General features: G+C 41.6%; 1 protein-coding gene across 1 annotated transcript in view; it reads right to left on the bottom strand.

Annotated features, from left to right (window-relative positions):
* LOC108096253 overlaps positions 1-22,406 on the bottom strand; it is a 112,076-nt gene that overhangs the window by 51,291 nt on the left and 38,379 nt on the right. The window contains exon 3 of the mRNA XM_017197708.1: positions 16,473-16,523. The gene's annotated coding sequence lies outside the window, so the exon portion shown is untranslated. The remainder of the gene's footprint in view (positions 1-16,472; positions 16,524-22,406) is intronic.

Below are 22,406 nucleotides of genomic sequence, written 5' to 3'. Positions count from 1 at the left end.
AGTTTTTATAAATTTAAAGGTTGTTTTAATTAAAAAAAAATACTTTTTATTTTTCATTTTGGATAAAGCTATTTACTAGTTAAGTGTTTTGAACAATTGAAAATCATAGACAAACAAGAACATTTTTTTTTATGGTGCACGTAGGGACTGTGGCAATGGGAAAGCCAGTTGGATGCTGTCAGTTTGTGTACGCATTGAATTGCAGGAAGAATTTATCTAACGCCGGCAGCGGCTGTTGCGAGTGTGCTGGTGAGGAGTATCTGTGTGCGTGCTGGAGTATCTGGCGGATACGTGTGAATGCTGCAGCTCCGCCCGTCCCGGCCATATTGATTGAGACAGAATTTATTGGCCAAGTTGGTGCCCTGGCTTCGGCTTTCGATGTCCGTGTGTGCTGGTGCTTGTGCTTCTGCTGGCGCTTGTGTTGTGACTTTTTGACATTAAAAATTTGTGCGTTGTTGTTGACTCGGCATATACATAAAGTGCTGGCTTAAAGCAAATGCATACTCGTGTACCTATGTAGACGATTTGTATTTGCACATTCTAGTGCTGGCTTGGCTCGTTAGCCGACCTCCTGCACTTTCGCCTCTTCCGCTTTGCTATATTTAAATATATTTTGTTGCAACGTGCTCGGCTGCCACACAAATTGGGAAAAATCAACTCACAAAATGCCACCACCACCCTCGATGGCATATCAATTTCATTTGGCCTTTCATAGCCGATATTTCGCATATATTTGCCAATTTATTTTACACTTTTGCCGGCAACTGCTGCTGCTGCTTCTGCTGCAGTGGAAATTGCCATCCGCTTTAAGTGCTCCTCAGAAAATTGCTGGGAAGCTAGGTTGCCACACAGAATTTAAATAAAACTGAGAACCACAAAAAAGTTTTCATCAGTGCGGAGATAAAGTGGCAAACCCAATAAAACTCCAAGTTTAGATACCCTTTGTGATGGCCCTAAGCTATTAATTTGTATTCCCAGCTAGAAATCGAAAATGGCACAAAGTTAAAGTTCTGGCAAGAATCGATATGCCTTGCTGACCGACCGACGGATGATTATGCAATCGATGGCCAATACTCTCAGATTGGCAACACTCAAACTCAACTGGGCCAAGTGCCGGGGAAAAGCGGCTGGGGCATCGGCATCGGCATCAGCATCTCTGGACCGCCACATGCAAATTGTGTACTGATTTCAGATTCAAGTGTTCGACCAGCTACACACTGAGAAACAAAGGTATAAGAAAGAAAGAGCAATTAATGCATTTATTCATTCCGTAGTATCGAATTGCAAAGCTTTCATAAAAGAAAAATCTGTGGAGCTAATTTGGATCCATTACATATGGTAACTTCAATCAAATTTGTAATTTTTTTTTTGGTGTATGAAAAAATATCTCACAAAAAGCGTCGGGCCGAAATCTGAACCTATATTTCCTTTTTTTCCAAGTCCTGGAGCCCCGACAAGCTGTTGCTGGACTACATAATTTATGGCCCAGTCTAGACCAAAGTGACAGGCAACGCAGCCGCCCTTTCGCCAATCCCTAATTGTTCAGACCGAGCTCACATTTTTTGATGAGGAGAATTTTCGGCATTTCATATTTTCCAGGCTCGGCCACATAAATTTACCAGCTGAATAATATTTTCGTTGGGCCGGCGTGTTCGTAAATAATTGCTCAAGACAAATTGCAGTAAACAATTTGCAACAATTTCATGCGGTTGCGGGCAAAAGTCCTTTGGGCGCCTCAAAGCAGCAATTATAGCTCATAAGTTGAAGATTTTCTTGGCCCATACACACACTTGACCCAGGCAACAGGAGCAGTAGCAGTAGCAGTGGCAGCAGCCTGCCAGATGCAAAGTTTATGATAAAATTATCAACTTAATTGCCGGCCAGGGAGATCCCCTAATTGGACGCCGTATGAAAATAGTATGATGCTGCAACATCGGCCAATAGCCGCCGCCTGTTAGCAAACTTTTGAACTGGTTTCCCTGCCCGGCCAGCGAAAGCAAAAGTTGTCTGCCGTTGCATATTTGCATTTGACGTCTCCTGGCCGAATGCTTTCAAATTGGGTTAACGACACTTCGGCCAAGGCGAAAAAAAGTGCAGCTAAAAACAGCACTTTCCACGGCAAGTGTCGCTGCATAGAAAGTGAAACTGAACTGCAACAAAGTTGTTATACATCCACACACACAGCTCCGAATGAAAACACAACAATTACACGGCTTGATTTGGTTTTGTTGTGTTTTGTTTCGTTTGACTCGATTTTGGCCCGGCCAAAGAAAGTGAAGCCGAAGTGGGTCTGCTAATGGCAGGTGCTGCACCATCTGGGGATCCCGGGGACTTCGGGGGAGTGGCGGAGATCCATGTCAATTAGAGCTGGATACGCTGCCATCATGTGGCATCTTACGTATGCGAGAGTATAGATCGTTAGACCGATGTGTATCTCTGGTGGATTATGTAAACGATGGCCAAGTATCCACAGACACGAAACCCGAGCAGTGGAGAGCCAAAGAAGGCTTTGCTTTTGATTATCCCATAAAATAATTGCGGTTGCGTTACATTTAACTATCGGTTGTTGCCATTTTTCTTAGTTGCTTCGTTATATTTTGAAAAGCGGTTCATCCAGTTCGTTTTCTTTTCAAGATTGGAATACTGGTATACACAATTAATACTTAAGGTACGGTTTTGAGTTTAAATTTTATCGTTATCATGTGTTATTTATATTCATGCACAAATGCATTTCAATTCAAATATTTAATCCTCCACTTTTTACCATCTCCCCTATAAATGCACTTCAATACCCAAGTTACAAACTTCCTGAGAGAAAACGCATTCGAACACTTGACTCCTGGCCTCCTTCACTCAATTTCCCTTCAAGTTGCCTTTGAAGCACGCACTTGGTTGGTATGGCACATGTTTTCTGTAATTCAAGGCATTAGCAATTACCATTTTGCCTTCGGTCTTTTCGGCAAACAACTTGGGGGTTTCATTAAGTTTCACCACTTTGTCTCTATTTCTGCACAAATTAAAAGACTTTATCCAGCTCATGAGACGTACAAAAGACGCAAAAATATCGCATAATTAAGTGGCAACTCAGGAACTGAAATGCAAAACAAGAAAGCAGCAAGCGAAACGGTAAAGCAGCCCGGAGACGATGATTGCATAATTCTGACTTAGGTACAGCAACGCTAATGGGAAGCCCAGAATGCAACTCCACAGAGATACTAGCATATACTCCACACACGGAGTCGCACAAATCAGTGGGAAGCGAAATCAAATGAACGAAGCCGCAACTCGCAAGGTGATTCGCCTCCAAAGTCAAGGAACCCATAAGCGTTGACAATATGCTGGCCCAAGGGACGGGAAACAGGGCTCAAATGCCAGCGACATGCTAATTATGCTATATTTATGTGAAAAGCACAAAACACCCAGCCCGGAACTGTGTCTCCTCAAGTGAGAGTCTGTACACAGCGGAAAAGAGTGGAGAAGTTTAGAGTTTGTGGCAGGAGATTCAACATGTCAGTAAATCACAAATGAGTGTATTTATTAGATGATTTAAAAGTATTTAAATTCAATTTTAATTTACATTGAATTATAAATACATATCATCTCAAGCATAAAAGACACCTGCAATTTATATCTTATATTCTTGACTTACTAGAATCTTTCTTAAAACTTTTTGCTGTCCTTTGGCGTCATTTTAAATGCCTTTTAGAAGTTGTATACTTTTTTATAATACTTTTTCCCCAAGTGCGTGTGTGCCGAAGTGCAGTGAAGTGCATAGGAGGACACATTTCGCTCTACGGCAAACTTTTGCCTGACATTTGCCGTTGTCAAGGAGTGCAGAACGCTTCACGTTCTCGTTCACGACTTTGACAAGAACGCGGCCCATCAGGGCCATTATCATGCGCCTCATCAGCGCCGTCGTCTAACGCCAAAGTCATTAAACTCGCGGCGCAGCTTCAGGTTGGACGCTCCAACTCCCGGCCAACTGCAGCTCCATCTCTAGCTCCATCTCCAACCCATCTCCAACTCCTACTCCTGGCCCAAACGAAACCAAAGCTCGGCTAACGACTAATTTGCGCATATGACAGGGCGACATGCGAGTCGCTCGGTGGATATGGGCCTAGTCGCCGATTCTGGCCGTCGGTTAAAGACTGGCCTGCGATGTCAACGATTGGCAGCTCTCGCTCGACGTTTGGTTCGACTGGCTGAATGGTTGGTTGGTTGGCTGGTTAGCTGGTTGGCTGGGATAGCTATGTGCGTCGCTTTCCCATCCGCCAAACGCCATCAGCCATCCGCCATCCGCCATCCGGAGCTCTTCACATCTCGGATTGACTTTAAGCGCCCATAAACGCCGGCCCAGGCCCATGATACGTTTATGTGCTTTAGATGATAAGAAATGTGCAGGGCAAAAGCAGAGGAGCAAAAAAGTACATGTGAAGGCCCCAAACGACTGCACTTTAAAGCTGGCCAAAATGCTGGCACCCGCGGCGTATGAGCAACAAACGAGGCGTTGGGCCAAACAAATTGTTCAATTTGTTGCGCGTTTCTTTTCCTTCGCCTAATTTATGCACTCCCCCGTCAGCGGTTATTCACTTTTGCCTAACTAAATAATATAGCACGCAACGGGGAAAATATTAAATCATCCAGTGCAGAAAGACGGCAGGTGGAAAACAGGTGGACCCCTCCGCTAATTGCTAAGCAATCACGTGTCGGGTTGCATTTTGTGGGTGGGGCAGATGCCAAAAGGTTATTGCGACAGGTGAAACTTACGAGTTAAAGGCACTCGAGGGTCTGAAACAAAGGGTTTAATTATAAGTTCGGTACAAACACCAGCTTAAAGTCATTTTAAAAAGAGCGTTGATGTATGAATTTTCAGATATAAGCGACTCAAAGGCTTAGAGCTAAACATTCCATGACAAATATGAATCTGAATTAGCGCACATAAAATTAATTATGTTTATTCATAAATAACGAGATAAGCGCAATACAGCGATGACAGGAATTATAATTATTTTGGCAAACGCAGTTTATAGATTGTGCTGATTAAATCAGGGCTTAACCACGAAAATTAAAACACGCAGATGTCTAGTTCGCAGTGATGTGCCAATCAGGAACTGGAGCTTAAATTAAGTGTTATTAACACCTTAAAGTTCTGCCCAAGGACTGCCACATATCCCACTTAGCTTCCAATCTCCAGTTGGCCCAAACGACGGGGTCTAAGCACAGGGCCTAAGCACTGACAATGGCATTAGATGGCGGTTGCGGCGGAAAAGCGGGTGGAAAATGGATGGATGCACCTTCGGGGCAGCACTCTAATTAAACACGACAGTGAAAATGTGCTCGCGCTGCCATTGACACGTGTGCCCGCCAGCAACAACAATAAAGGCGCAGGTCCAAACGGCAGCACCAACACCAACAAAGGCAAAATCAACAATGGCCAAATGTCCAGGCGGATGCAGTGCAGCCGATAGGCCGTTAACTCGTATAAAATGTACTGGAAAAATCTTGGGTACTGTTTTCAGAAAATCTATTGATATTTTAAGGCACTCAAAAATTCGATGAACAAATGTCTAGAAGTTTCTAGATATCAGAAATTCGAATTTTTCAACTTCTTATGTTTATAAATTTATAATTTTTCTCGGTGTAAGTATGGGACCAGAGCTGGCCGGCTGCTCCTGATTTGCCGTTTGCCAACAGTTGCCGTGACCCAGCGACCCCTTTTTCCCACCCACCCCAACCCACTACCAACACATCCACACAGATTCACGCACGTGATTTATGTGCGTGGGTGCGCATTTTAACGCGGCGACATTGGCAAGAATGCTGCTTTCGCCCCACTACCAATTTTGGGTCCTCGTCCTGCCCCAAACAAGCTGATGGCAACTTTATTGAAAATCGCATATTTTATGTGGGCATGGACGCTTGGGCACCAGACTTTCCCGGCCGGGCAATTCAATCAGGATATAATTTTATGCGTAACTTAAACAGGCAGGATATGTTAATATTGTGGCGTCCACACACAAACACACGTACACATGTATATACACACACACGCAAATAAGATACGGGCCACTGGAAAAATCGTTGCACTTTACGCTCGAAATAACAAAATACTATATGTGTAAATAACTCGGTGGGCGTGTGTTTGTTTGCGTGATTAATTAATTGTGTTTAAAGGATAATTGCCTCTAGCTTTCATTTGATTAAATTTCAGTCGGTGTGCATGTGTTTGTGTGTGTGTGCTGTGTGTGTGACAGGAAAAGAGCAGGTGAGAGCAACAGAGGCCGAGGCAGCAGAATAATAAACCTCAGGTCAACGCTCAGCCAGCTGGCTTCCTGGTCAGATTACGCACAGATCAACCCGCACAACCTTTCGCATTAAATTTTAAATGCAGTTCGAGGGGGCAGTGTTATTCAAGCGCTCGAAAGTAGGCAGCAAATTATGGAAATTCAATATCCTTTGAGGAAAGAGAGGGATGTGACTGAACTGCAAAGTGGATGTATAATGATTTCCTTGATTAAAACTTCAAACTTTCAAAGCAACTTCAAAAGCAGGAAATTCTACAACAATTTATACTATATAGAAGTTTCCCTTTGTAACCTTTCTAATTAAAATTTAATCTTTAAGAGCATTACATACACCTTAGAAACCACAATCAATTAGATTTCTTTCAGTAAATTGAATTTTATTGGCTGGCTTTTAACAACATTTTAGTAATTGATTAATTGCATTCAGTGTTCGGCAATTATGGCCATAATTTTAGTAAAACTTTTTCCCCACTCGCAAATTTTTTCGCTTAACTTTTTTGCGACTTTTTGAATATTATTAATTTGCTGTGGTATTTTATGAGAGGCTAAATCGCAAATTAAATTAGCTATTTCTGTTACGTGACTCGTGACTGCTGCTGACTGGTGGCATGATGCTTTAATTATGCCCATTTTTTCTTCCCCGCCAAGATGGATTTGTTCGTTAACACGCCGAGAAGTTGACGTGTCAACTGTCTGCTTTATGTATAATATATATCTACTATATATTCAGGAGCCGAGCGTGCCACTTCCTGTTCCTGCATAATCGATGCCAGTCGGCAACTTTTTTGGCCAGCAATCTCACACGCACAGGGACCAACACCAGCAGCCCAACAACAAAAACAATATTAATAACAAATTTAACCAGGAGCTGGCCGCGCCAGGCCGAAAAGTTTTGTGAAACAAAATATACGTAAATCTCTTTAGTTGGCTCATAATTATGACATTAAGCGGCGATGCGGCTTGAATTTTAATTGGCATTCCGTGCGTTTTCTATTTATTATGGGTCTGCCGTTTCTTCTCCGCTTGTTATTATGTTTATTAATAAATAATTTCCAGCTTGTCGGCGGGGCTATTGCCAATTTGTGGCCATTCGACGAGATTCGCGTTTATGGCCACAGTTCGACATGTGTTTTTGGCCATAACCGTTAACAATTGTGGTTTGTCACCAGCTGATTGTAGGAAATTTGGTCAAAAGAAGCTAAAATGGGAAATTGTTTGCTAGGGCTTTAAAGAAGCAAAATTCAGCAAAATTTCTTTACCATTGTTTTTAGTACGAGGCCACAATCAGAATCAATTATTTATAGACAATTTGTTTTATTCGAAGCGAAAAGATTACCCTAAAGATTACCCATCTTACCCGTGACCCGAATCGATTCGCTTGCATAAGACGAACATGTAAATTAAGGTTAACGCTAATTGACATTTCGATTTGCACATAAAAAACTTTGAGTCCGGGATTCGAAAACAAATGGCGGGCAAATCCAACGCCTTGTCCACTTCGCCCCACTCTTTTTATGGCCACATGAAAATTAAATTAAATCTGCGTGAAAATACGGTTACTTTGCTGTTTGTTTTTGGCTATTTGGCTGGTTTTATTTGTTTTTTTTCTTTATCTCTGTTTGCCCTTCACACGCTTGAACTTTGAGTGCGAGCGCCAGACATAAAAAAGCAGTTGCCAACAGACAATCGGGAGCATTGAAGTAACAACAAACGGAATTGGTAACAACATCATTTGCCATTTCCGTGCGATTGTCTTGCAGTGCTTCTGCCCGATAGCAATCTGAGCCAAAATGTTGCAATGCCATTCGGTTACAGCAGCAACAGCAACAGCAATAGCAACAGCAACATCAGCAGCAACTATGCAAACAACGCACACAGAGCGACAGCGGCTGAATAAAGTTATTAGCGCATTTAACTGTGGCAACGGACGTGGCGCACTCGTGCATTGTTCACTCGCTCTCCGTCCGCTCGTCTGGCCAACAACTGCGAATGCAATTTCCATTTTAATTACCTCCAAAGGCAGCTCTGCCGAAGCGACACAAACAACAACCGAAAAGGCAGACGCTCGGCAGACAAGCAAAAGCAAAACGACGCCGGCAGTGGCGCATGCGTCGTGATGCATAGTAACAGCGGCAACACGGTCGCCAGCACGCCAGCAACACCAGGCGACAGCAGCAACACCAGCCAGCCAACAGCAACATCAGGCCAACAATGGGCAACAACAACACAGCCGCAAAAATTAGTCACACATTTCGTGCATCGTTTAAAATACAAATGCACATGGCGAGGTTGACTGCAAAAGTTACATGCTTGTTTAGAAAAAGTTTTTTCATCTTAAGAATTTTAAAGCAATTATTTGCTTAAAATAATTTTAAGGAATTAAAAACTATTACCAAACAAACAATGAAAAATTAAAGACCCTTATTTTATTCAAACAAAATTAGATGTATCTACATCTTCATTCAGTGGCGGATCCAGGATTTTGATAAGGGGGGGGTCCAACATTTTTTAAGGGGGGGTAATTTTAACGCAGTAATTTAAAGAAACTCTTTATTAACTATTATGACAAAGAAAAATTTACTAATCTACAAAAACAAAACAACTTTTCATATAATAATAAAAAAACGAGGCACTTCTGACGTCGAAGCTTATTTCGTGCAAGCACTTTAATGTTCAATAACTTAACTATTTCTTAATTTTTAAACTTTTTTTTAGCTCCTATCCGTTTGTTAAGGGCTTTAAATTAATTTCATAAAGATTTCAACATTTTTCTAGTTGTTTTAACGGGTATTTTAGCCCACTTCTGCAGTAAAGAAATCTTCAGGTCATTTTCGTTGGAAAATCCACTTTTTCGAATCTCCAAGTCCAAAATTTTCAACAATTGTTCAATAAAATTTAAGTCTGGAGACTGTGTTGGCGTATTAATCCCATTGGGACAGTTCTTGATCAAGAAAGGGCTACAAAAAAAGAGCCGGGTTGCACCAAACCAAATATTCAACGATCTCGAGAAGCGCTGTTTTGTCCGGAAAACTAAGGAACACCTCAAGCTATCGGTTTCAAAAATTGCTGCGCAGATTGAGATCGAAATTGTCAATAAATTTCACCCAAATACAGTTCGGAACATATTGCACCACCATAACTTTAATGATCAAGTTGCATGAAAAAATATATTCAAAAGTATACAAATATGATGCCTTGGGTCAAGTTCGCCATGGTGTTAGAAATTCGGCCGATTTATTTCTGGAACGACGAAATTTAAGCAGACGAATCAATTTTTAATTATTTTGGGTTTGTTGGAAGACGCTAAGTGAGGAGATGTTCCAATACGAAGATGGAAACTAAAAAGTTAAAAGCAATGCATTGGCACGGCGGTGACCATGTCATGGTTTGGGCTTATATGGCTGCATCCGGGGCCGGGAACTAAGTTTTTATTGCCGGTATCATGAATGTTAATATATATTTAACAAATTACAAAGAAAGTTTGGTGAAAAGTGCCAATAACTTGGCTAAATGGAATCGATTTAGATTCAACCAAGAATATGACCCAAAGCCTATTGCTAGAAATATATGTTTTGGTTGATCTAAAACTGTCCCAACGGGTTTTGGCGGTGGTACCCGTTACCACAGCAACTCCAGAACGATCATTTTCGACTTTGAGGAGAATGAAAGATTATCTGAGAAACACGATGGGTCAAGAGCGTCTCAATGGTCTTGCATCTTTGAACATTCATCATCGCATAACTTTGACTGAAGACGAAATTCTCAGAAAGTTTTTTGAAAAACCTCGGAAATTTAAGAGTGACTAGAACCGTTTGTGGATCATATATAATATTTTTTCTTGATTTATTATTCGAAAATAAATTAAAATTTGTGTAAAACATTCAAAAAATTACGAATTTTTATTAATAACTTTGTGTTTCAACTGCACCAACATGCCCAATAAAAGCATAAAATTTGAAAGTATATGATCCCATGGGGGGGGTCCGGACCCGAAAACCCCCCCCGTGGATCCGCCACTGTCTTCATTCATCTTTATCTTCGCTTAGCTCAAGATAAAGATATTTATTTAGGATATATTTAAGATAAACTCATAAACTTTGAGGAGGAACACAAATGTGATATTTAAACAAGAAAGGAAGCTAGCTTCGGCAAGCCGAAGCTTATATACCCTTGCAGTTACTAAATATGTCGAACAAAATACATAAAAGCTAAAGAGCATCGAAGCTATGAGGATTTTTCTATTAATTTTCCATATTGTTCATATGACAGCTATATAATATAGTCGTCCGATTTTAATAAAATTTAATTTGTAACTCAAGACTCATTAGAAAACTCTATATTCCAAAAATCATTATTGTCTGATGAAAAACAACGAGGTTATAATTATATTTCCGTTATTTCTATATAGATTTTTCGATCTTTCCTATGGCAGCTCTATGATATAGTACTCCGATTTTTATGAAATTTTTTTCTCAACTTAAGAGTATTTAAAAAACTTTATGTTCCAAAAATCATGCTCGTGGCACTAAAAACAACGACATTATAATTTTTTTCCATTATTTATATATATATATTTTGATCTCTCCTATGGCAGCTATATGATAGAGTTATCCGATTTTGATAAAATTTAATCCGAAATTCAATAGCAGTTAGAAAACGCCATCTGGAAGGAATCAAGTCGATCTGATCAAAAACAACGGTGTACATTTTTTTTATTTCATTCTCTTGTATGGGAGCTATCCGATATAGTCGCCCGATCCGGCTCGTTCCGACATATATACTGCGTGCAACAACTACACAACTTTTGGGAAAGTTTCAGCGAGATAGCTTTAAAACTGAGAGACTAGTTTACATAGAAACCGACAGGAGGACAGACAGACAGACGGACAGACGGACAGACGGACAGACGGACAGACGTACATACATATTTCGATTCAGATGGTGATGCTGATCAAGAATATATATACTTTATGGGGTCTGAGGTGTCTCCTTCACTGCGTTGCAAACTTCTGACTGAAATTATAATACCCTTTGCTCTGCAAGGGTATAAAAAATGTAGGGGAGACCGGGGGGTTTTGAGACGGGTTTTGTTTTTTGACAAAAAATATAATAGAAAAGCCATTTTTCTGCCCGTACAAATTTTTTAATCATAGTTCAGTGTAATTTCACTCAGACAAAAGTATAATTAGTTGAAATTTTAGTTCGACCTTCAAGTTTTGCAAGCCTGCTCAAAAGTTGTTTTTTATGGATTTTCGCAATGTTCGGGGGGTTGTGAGACACAAATTTATAAGAATGAAAATGGCTTAATTTTATCAAAATTTTTTATTTAAATCTTTAAAAATTATATATATACATATATATTATATATATTATATGATCTACCAACGGACCGTAGCGGCTTTTTCTCGATAGCAACCTCTTTTATAGCAGCCACAAAAACATTGTCATCAATCGCAGATTTGGCAGTCTGACTATACTTATGACGCACCATGATGACTAAAGAAAGAAAAAACGATCATCAAAAACACTGAATCCATCAAAAATATCAAAATTATCATCAAACGTTTTGGTTGTGTACAGAAACACTATATCAGGCTATAAAATACAATTTTATGTTCCTAGATGACGCGGTAATAGAATGTCTCATAACCCCCCGAGAACGTTGTCTCACGACCCCCCAATAGCTATATTTTAAATATGGCTTCTGCTTAATGGACGCATTAAATGTTTATGCAAAATTTGTTCCGGGTGTCAAAAGGCTACTCACCAAGGAATGTTTCGGATGTATGCACTCTCGCAAATAGCTTGTAAAACAAAGCGAAAAGACAGCAAAAACGAACGGTCTACAAAACTTTCGATCACAAAATTGGAGTTGCCATTTGGGAAGACATAAAGAATCGGCATGAGCGGAATATTTGTGATGTGGAAATGAAGATTGGAAACAAGCAAGAAGTTTCACAGTCAGCTGGTAGATGTCGCGCTTTTTAGTTCAGGGCTGTAAGCGCGTCTCACGACCCCCCGTGTCTCACGACCCCCGGTCTCCCCTATGTAGAAAAACTTAACAGCTATGTTGTGTTGAAATAGTCTTGCAAAACTTTTCAATCTCCCCACTAAGTGCCGCTCTACAACTCGTCGTTGCCATTAAAAACGCGAATTAAAATTCGACTTGTTGTTGGTCGGTTATCACTATCTCGAACGGAGCGAGTATTGTCGTATTGCCGTATATTGCTGGAGACACTTGTCGTCCGCTACCTTTTGCTCTGCACACTTTTCTGTGCATTTTCTGCATAAATATTTCAACACTTTCGCTTTTGTTTTGTGTCGCACACAGAGAGCGGGGGAAATTGTTTTAATTATTCCCAACGTGAGCGACGCCCGCCTCCACCTCCATTTCGTCGCAGAAAATGCTGTGCATTTTAATTGCATTTTTATTTAATTTTACCTTCGCTGCATCTAATTTGTCGTCATCTTGCATTGTTCGCCTTGTTGTTGTTATTTGGTAATCATTTTTTTTTTTGCTACTGTTTGGGTTTTGGGCTTTTGTCTTGTTCGATGTCGTGTTCAGCGCTTCCCACGCACTTTGCAGACGTTTCTGTTTAATTTTTTCTTTATTTGGCTGTCGTCGTGCGATCGTTTGCGTAATTTTGAAACGCAAGACCACAACAAATCACGAAAATAATTTCGTCACAGTTGACACCATTGCCTGCGAATGAACGTCATCAAAGTTTACTTTTTGTCAGCCAGAGAATTAATGCAAATTTTCATAATTACAGCTGTGTACATAACACTTCACATCATTCGCTTTGGTCGTTGATTTATTCATGCCGGTTATTTTTTGTTTTGTGCTAGTTTAAATGAATGCTTTAAATTTTAGATTAGGAATTTTTTTTAGAAGCCCTCTTAATTCTGTAAGGTTTTCAATTCTTTATGTTTTTTTTTTTCAATTTGAGCTTAGTTATTTTCTTCTTATTGCCGAAATTTCTCATGGATTGGATAAAAAGCAGGTCGCTGCTTATCGGACTATCTTTCCGCTGAACGATTCCAAAGCAAACCAGACCATTGAATGAAGGAAACATTAGCTAAATTTATGTCCCACTATTCACTACCCGAAGTCCACCGCTCTCTTAAGTCCGCCAATCTGGGCCGAATCAACTTCCGCCGCGTCTGCGCAATTCTAGTGACCCAATTTCGAATTGATTTCCAAATCCATTCATTGTTAGCCCGATTCGCTGATGTCTGCTAATTTATGACCGCCTGTAGTTTTTGTACTGTGGGCGTTGCGATTGATTTACATACAAACACACACAGTTCGCTTGACTTCTGACTTCTTTTGTGCTTTTTTTACTGCGGTCATATTTCTTTAAGCAGCTTAAATTTACATTTTCGAATCGTTTAGATTGCCATTTCAGATCAAAGATCGTTTGGGTTAACAATCTCAATACCGTCGGCTTACACAATCTACTGGTCTTCGTGCCGACAAACATAATATGCAAAAATTTCACACTCCAAATGGTAATTAATAAGAGCCCAAACAAAAACCGGAGCACTGCCAGGCTATATAATAAATTAATTACGACCACGATATCAAAGCGAAAGGCGCCGAAAGCTGAAAATTGAGAATCAGCGAAGTTGGCACTTGGAAAAAGAAGAGGTTAATTTAGAACTAACCATAGAAATGGTTAACGCTACACAAAAAGTAAAATGTAATTGAATATGAAAATGTGAACAATGTATTTAAATTTCAGGTTTTCTATTTGTTTAAAGGAACTGAACAAAATATGTAATATTTTAATAAAAAGGTCTATTATGTAATGTCATATTTGTGTCTTCCATTCTTTTCTAAAAAAAGGTTTTAAAATGTTTTTCATTACTAATCCTTTCCAGTTAATATGATTACTGGAGTATTCCCTTTTTAAGAGTGTAGAACCCGCCAAAGTTGAGAACATTTTCGCCCCCACACTCTTTTTCCGATGGCCGTGGAAGTAACAGTAACAAATAATTAGCTTGTAAACTAAAAGTCATCATTAATAATGATTACCGTTGGGGATCTCTACTGGGTTCTCGCCACCAATACAACTTGGGCACCGCCCCTCCACCGCCCCTTTTGTCCATGTTGTGTGGGTGTCTGATGGCAGATGCCGGCATAAACGTCAACATAATTAAGTGAGCGACTTCTTCGGGCATCTCGCCATCGACTTTTTCTACTCTGCTGCGATTTATTTCGCATTAACGTTAAATATTGCTTCCTAATTAACCACGGCCCGCCTGCCACATGCAAACAGTTGGTGGGCGTGGGGGAAATGCGGGGGATCCACACCGATATAATGACGCCCGATATATAAGAGTACCCATATATATGCTCGTAGGTATCGAGCTTTGCCCTCGATGATGAGCAGGATGATGATGCGTCAATTTTCGGGCTGCTAATTAGTAGCCGGCGAAAAAAACACACGCTTAGCGTTTACAGTTACTGTCAAAAGTTCTGGCCCGAAACTCGAACCCAAAACTCTAACTACGATTTGGCGTGACGCATTACAGTTAAACTGATTTCTGTTCGTTACATTTTTGTGCTGTGCGGTCATCAGCAGGTTGATGTTTTCCGACTTCTTTATCTTTCTCTGATTTACTACTAATGAGTACAAGTGTGGTTACGGGTAATTTACCAATAAACCAGAGGAAGTCAAGTTCTGCAAGGAATGTTACATTATTATTTTTTTCTACATATTCTAAAATATGTATATAACGGTCGTCGGGGTGTGCGCAAAATGTTATACATACAAAATTGAAAACTTTTAATAAATAAACATGACTCTTCTTAGCTACTGACCTTTATTAATCATCCACTGCGAAGTAAATCCGATTTGGATACCAAGTTGTAAACGAAGGAAGCCTAATGACTAAGCTGGATAAGCTTGTTTGGTGGTATTAAAATCAAGTCAGAATCAATCGACCGTCTTCACTAAGAAGACCATATAAAGACGTCGGCGGGAAAGCACTTAATTCAAGGACCATGCCCACTAAAAGCCTGGCCACACAACTTACGCCCCCAGTCAGGGTCATAAAATATAGCGACAATGCTCTTAGCCCGACTTTGGGTGCGATAAAAATTGATATATAATGGATTATCGTTTATTACACGCACGATTACCCCCGCTCACACACGCAAACACACGTACATCGCCACTCGCAGGATCCGTTGACGATGTCCTTGCCGACGTCCTTCTGGCGGATATGCATATTGTTTGCTTTTCTTTTCTGGCCACTTCCCACATCTTCGTCCTTTTTCGGCGCGGCGTACATTTTAATGAGCCTTGGCACCCGCCCGCTGCCAATTTGCATTTGCAGTCGCGACGACCGCTCATATGGTTTTCGACCCACCGAGCAAGCAAACAAAGAAGCGAATAAATAATCGCACAAAGTATTGCCGGCCATAAATATCGGAAGCCCAGGGGGCTGAAACACCGGAGAAGATGCTGCAACAACGGCGACGATGGAAAGATGGAGGTGCAACTTCCATGCAGCATGAGTCGACAATAAAGCGCCATAATAAAGGCGGCAGCCACGTTTGCAAAACCAACAAATACAAGAGCATCTTCTACAGGAGCACCAACACCAGCAGCCAGAGTTGCCAAATAAATCATCAGAAATTTATAACAGTAGCTAACATTTATTTGCTAACAAGAAAAGTTTGGCTAAATTTATCTAACATTATAAAGGTAAATGTTCTATATTTTTTAAGTAGCATATTAAAATGGAATTCTTTTCCTTTAAATTTCCCCCAAAAGTAGCCACATTTCCGAGGCAAGTAGCCAACTCGCCAGCACTTGTAGCCGCTTCAAGCAGCCAAGTAGCAACAACAATAAACAAGACGCGCAGCAATTTCACTGACTACTGAGAACTTTACGTACTGTGACGAGGACGCAACTCCCACTCAGGTTGCTCCAGCTTCTGCACCCACTCCAACTCCAACTCCCACGGCCCCGAATCCCTTCAATCTTCTTTGCCGTCCCTTTTGGACCTTCTTGCACCGTGTGCACTGAACGAAAATTGAGCCGCTGAACGCATGTTGCGCACGCTAATGGGGCGTATGCGTAATGGGCGCGCTTATTAAAACTTAAAGAGGCGTGGCCGGACTCATTACCAGCGGATTCGAGGGACTGCGCTTACCTTGCCAGGAAAATTGCCGTCGAGTGAGTTCCGATTCTCTTCGTTGGGGAACTGAAATGCAGGAAAAGAGGATTTGCCGTCAGTTGGGATTGGTAACGAATGGAAAATTGGCAAAATATTTAATAAGAATGGGAATATAAAATAATTCTTTGAGGGTAGGTTTTAAAGGAGTAATTTAAGGTTCATAACAATATACCACAAATTTAAAGCATAAAACATTTTTGCATACCACGGGAAATATTTCGATTTAACTCTGCCATAAAGTAAAATATTTTCAGACCTCCACCGTAGTTAAAATATTTGTTCAGTGCCGACTTCGCTGGAGCTCGTGTCTGTTGTTATTATATTATTGCTGCTGCTCTCTGGCTTGCCATTTGTTGCCTTCATTTATATTACCCTGGCCTTTATGTCGCCACTCCGCCTGCATTTTCCGCCGCTTTCCCCCGGTTTTCCCAGCCCAGTTTCCTTGGCCCGGGCGACTTTCATTCATGCGCCTCACGCTGCGCACTCATTTACCCTTTAACCGAAACGCTCGCCCCCTTTTTTTGCATATCATTTGCGCGCATCTCGTTCGACCCCTCCCCGCCCGACGCCCCTGCTATTCCCCCCTTTAAGTGCATTACAATGAACTACGCCGGAGCCCCTGCATCCACCCCGTCGTGACTCGTAAATAAGTTTTATTGTGTTTGTGTGCCCACGCCTCCGAAAGCAGCACCTCCATGTAATAACCCCCCTTTACCCGTCGACCTTTCACCCCCTTCGCACGCCCCTCGGGGGTCCAGCAGCGATGCAAGTTATCGCTTCCTTCGGGTTTTGTTTCTCGCTTCTCCATTTTTTGATAATTTAGCCAGCTTGCGCTCCCCAACGAAGTTGTCTAAATTGCTGGCATACATTCTACAGCTAATACACATTGGCAAAAAGTTTACTTATTTTGTTATTTCAAATAACTGCACAATAGCTTAGTTAAGATTAATATTATTGATATTAAAATACCGAGCTCACTCTAGCATACAATTATGAACTAAATTTGAAATGGGTTAATAATGTAATCATGTATTAATCGTATTAAACATCGTGTAGTGATTGAATGCTTAATCAAAATACATATTTTTTGCTATTAAATTACAAATATATAATTCTTTTAAAAAGCGATTTTTACTATTAACTTAACAAAAAAGGATTACAGTTTTATGGTAGCAACCTATGAGGTTTTTTCTTCAGTATGTTGCTGCTGCCCACTGTATTGCAACTGCCACTGCTGTTGCTGCTGCTGCTGCTGTTTCTGGTGTTGCTGTTGCTGTTGGTGCTGCTGCTGCTTTTGTCTAGGTCCCAGGCAAATGACTACAAGAGTGGGCTTAGCAGGGACTCGAGCCGAGGACTGCCGTCCCAGCCATCGCCGCTGAATTATGGCATTCCTAATATGGGGTGTAGCTGTTGCTGCTCCGCCGAAGTCCCCCTCTTGACCCCCTCTTATCCCCCCTCTTAACCACCATCTAAGCCCCCTTCCACGGATTGTTGCCGTTGCATATTTAAGGGCGAATGGGCGCAATTGTTGCGCGTTTTATTGTTTTGGGAATAAGTGCGGATTTATAGAAATTTTCAGTTTTCCCGGACTGCCAGGGGCTAAGCTGGCCCCGCGAGAGATTTTTGGATTGCTGCTGCTTCTGTTTTTCCGCCGAAAAAACAAGAATGGTATACAACAATATTTTTAAGTGCAACTCTCGGCAGTTTTTCGGGAGGGTTGAGTTGGCCAACCAAGGAATATTAAAAGTGGGAGAGGCCACAGCGAGACAGACTTCGACAGCACATGACATGAACTCAATTACGTACTGCCATGGTCTACTCCCACCCAAAAAGGGGGCGTGGCAGTCGGAGGTACTTGGCTAAGAGTCCACAAATTACAAATGCCGCTCTGCATGTAAATGTGCACTTTTCTGGCCCAGCATCAAAATTAATATACACCAGTGCGGTCAGGAAGTGCAAGTAAGATAGCAGCAGCCACAGAAGGAGACAGCTGTCTGGTGTGCGAAAGAGATGGGGAAAGAGGGGGGGAATAGAGGGCCAGAGGATGGCGCAATAATAACAATGAAAATGCACAGAATGCGCCTTATATAAACGACAACAAATTGCCCATTTGGCACAGAAGACGATGATGACGGTCCAAGGTTCGTTAGCAGCCAAGTTAGGGGAAATGGCGCGGAGGCGACTCCGGCAAAGAGGGCACAGCAAGCCCGTGACATGGTAGACATTAATTGGCTGCCATGTCATTCTGTTTATGGACAGGACTCCTGGCCCGGCCCCGTTCCATTCTATTCGGGTTCGGTTCTCTTCTGTCAACGCCAGGCAATTCGGATCGGTACATTAGCGTTGAACGCGGCCAGGAAGGCCATATTGATTAATAAGAATGCAGTGATGAATGGTAATTCGGAAGCTATGGAAGAGAAGCACACAATACAAAATGTATCCTCAATGGAAGCGGTTCTACGTTGTCTGATTACATGGCGTTACAAACCTCTTGCTTTACAAATATATTGGGTAAATGCTAAGAATTCATAAAAAGCTTTAAAACGTTAGTATACATAAGTGGGTGAAAAAATTAAACTTTACAAAAAACACATTTATTTAAGCACTGTAAAAAACTGTTGTTGATGCTCATTGTTTCTGCGGTTTGTGAGCGTGCCATTGTAAAATTTAAAAGTATTTAAGTTTTCACAAAGAAGCTTTTCATATTTTCCCATTTTAGCAGAAGCGGTATAATTACTGACAGCTATCCCATGAATAGAGAGCAGCAATAATGCATTACTTTCCACCTTTTCGTTTTTAATGAACCACTTTGCGAATCAACGGGCAGTAATCACATCAATTCGGTAATTGTTTTTCCATCAATCAAAATTGAGCCTTCCTCTTCCCGTTTTACCTTTCCCCTGTCCGGATTGATGTCCCACGACCCCAAAAAGCCGATTCGGATGCAGTAACAAGCGGAAAGGAGGTAGTCATGTCAGCTGTCCAGTCAACATTACGCATACGCCACATGGGACGGCCAAAGGGATGGAAAAGGACGCTGTTTGTGTGCGTGTGTAAGTGTGCGTGTGTGTGTGTGTGTTTGTCAGTCAGGTAGCCAACAGACTCTGACTCTGGCTATGAGTCTGGTTTTTGGTTCTGCAGCTAGACAGCCGTATTATTAACGCAGTTGCCGCTGCTGCTGGCATTTGCAATTTTACGCCGCGCATGTGCCACTTACGTGTTTGGCTGCCACAAAACTCCGCTTGGCTTGGTTGACTCGGCTAAGCTCCTATCATGTTCAAGTGCTTGGCCCCAAAAACACAACAGTGTGTACGGGTACGACAAGAGCAAAAACTAAAAAAAAAAAGTAACAAACCGAGAAAGAAACAGCGTGGCAAATGCATAGGGCTTCTGATGTTGCTGCTGTTGATGTTGCTGCCGCTGATGTTGCTGCTGCATTTCCACTCGAGCTAACCCATGGTGTCACATTCGTCGACGCCAGTCAGTCAGTCATAGTCACCGACTGGCTGGCTGGCTGACTGGCTGCCTCGCAGACTGTGTTGCAATTCTTGTGGTATTTGTGGCATAAAATAAAACGTAAATGAGCAAAGGCGACTGCAACTGCAACACCACGATGCCACAATCTCATTTCGTAGCTGTCGTATTGAATTCAATGCATTTTCCGTGCGACACCTTGAGGTGTTCATTTTCATGCCAGAAGAAAACGCGCTTAATTATGCGCCGGAGCAAAGCGATTCTTTTATTTGCACATTTTTCGGAGGCCATAACTTGCAACTGGAGCACGCTGCAAGGCTAAATTCTGCAATTGCAACAAAATTGAAATAGTTTGGAAAACTTTTACTGCCAAACAAAAATATGAAGAGAGCGATAACTTGAAGAGTTATTGCCAGAGACAGGCAGCAGTCAACAAAACACAAAAAAAAAAAAAAAAAAAAAAAAAAATAACGAAAATATAAAACGAATCCCTGCAGAAATATGAATGAATACTTTATTGAATATTGTGCGACGTATGCAAAATGATGGCCGGCGCTGCTGCTGTTGGCCGTTTCTGGTAAACCGAAGACCGCAACTGACAGGAAACCATTTAAACTGACCTCAAATGACAACGGCAGCGACAGCAGCCGGGACCCAGACTCACAGATCCAGCTCCAGCTCCAGACCCAGACTCGAACTCACTACCATTCCCATTCCCATTCCCGTTCGCATTTCCATTCCCTTTTCCGGAAAATACATGCGAAATACAAAATGCAATGCCAGCGAAGTGGGGCCACAAAAAATAAACCGAACCCAACCCAAAACCATGGTTACCCATAGATGGACAATGCGCTGGGCTGGGAAATAAAAAACTCGGCAGCGAAGGAAAGAAACGACCAAAATGGTAGCTAGCCACAAACAAATTGGCAGCAATTTGAGGACCCAACAAAAGGCGACAAAAGCCCCGCCGAATGTTGTTGTAAGCCACGGCAGCAGCAGGACGGCAGGACTTTCGCGGATTGTGTGACTCAACATACCGGAAAAACCAACAGGAGCCGGCATGCTGATGGAATGAAATGAAATATAGAATACAGCTCCACATTTCGATTGATTTATATGCTCGTGACCCATTCCCCCCGTCCATTTTCGAGCTGCAGAACTGCCACTGCAGCTATGCAAATTGTATGGCTCAGTTATAATGCCATTCCCCCGGACAAGGCCGGCATCCAGGGTAATCCAATACGCAGCCAGCCACTGGAGAAGCTGATCCAAGGCTGGAGAGCTGGGCAGATGGCTTGCAAGACGCGGTAACGTGGAGTCTACGGTGAACGGACAACCTTCCATGGCTAGATGGTTCTATCTTACATTAGTGGGAAACTTCAATGAAGATTCTTGAGAAGATTCTGGAAGGCCGTTTGCAGTCACCTTCCGCAAGACATCGGACACAAAAAGAGTGAAAACAAAAACTTAGATGCAATTATAAATTTATAAATGATTACTAGCATTTTGGTAAGTCACTTTGGGTTCGCTTTTGAAAAATTCCCACATAAAAGTGGTTCAAAAATTCTTAGATCACGAAAAAGAAAGTTTTAAATGAAGTTCATTAATGAATTCGATTACCAACGTTTAGTGATGTGCCATTTTAGTATTGTGCTAAAATTGGCAAAGCTTTTGATCCGGAAAGTACAGGCTTGGGTCACCACATTGCAACCCATCGAAAACTTAAAACGATCTGCATAAAAAAACCATATTTGCATGCAGTTCTTTTGTAAATTAGAGTGGTATACAATTTTAAAATTAAATTGAACTTATAAGCTTTGGTCTTGCATTTTAAAATAACCTTTCAGCAAGTCGTCGCTAGCTTAAAAACACCTAACAATATTAAAATAAGCACATTGATCCAAGACAGCTTTTTTACCAGCATTCTGTTGGTAGTTTTCAGGCATTCTGTTTTGTTTTACCCAGATACCCAGAACCTGTTAAGCACTGAATCCTAGTAGGAAATCTTGGTCCCCCTAGGGCCGTTCGCCTGCGGAAGGTTTCACTGTTGGCAGCAAGCATCTTAGAGCTTCCTCGATTTCTCCGCCTCCCAACTTGTCTGTAACTGCAGTCGCAAAATGCAATTTTAGCTTTCAATTGCCCGTGGAAACGGAGTGGAACCACCATTTCTCGTTGTTTGTGTAGCTGCTGCACTATTTTTTTGCCATTTTTTTTTTGGTTCGGTTTGGGTCATTTTCGTTTGTTGCACTGCATTCGTTTTGCCTTTGCCGCACACAATGGCCACGATAACTTTGCATTACATTACTGTAAGTCGGTGTGGGAAAGACCCCTCAAGACTCCGCACCCCCAAAAGATCGGTGGACAAAGGAAAACTGGTTTCGGTTTCGCTCCTTTTAGCTGTGGCATTTGCAACAATTGCATCAATGGCATGGATGT

The sequence above is a fragment of the Drosophila ficusphila genome, unplaced genomic scaffold, assembly GCF_018152265.1.
Source record: "Drosophila ficusphila isolate 14025-0441.05 unplaced genomic scaffold, ASM1815226v1 contig_106, whole genome shotgun sequence".
Taxonomy (NCBI): Eukaryota; Metazoa; Arthropoda; class Insecta; order Diptera; family Drosophilidae; genus Drosophila; species Drosophila ficusphila.
Note: the sequence above shows the minus strand (reverse complement) of the source record. Positions and strands in the feature narration are given on the sequence as shown.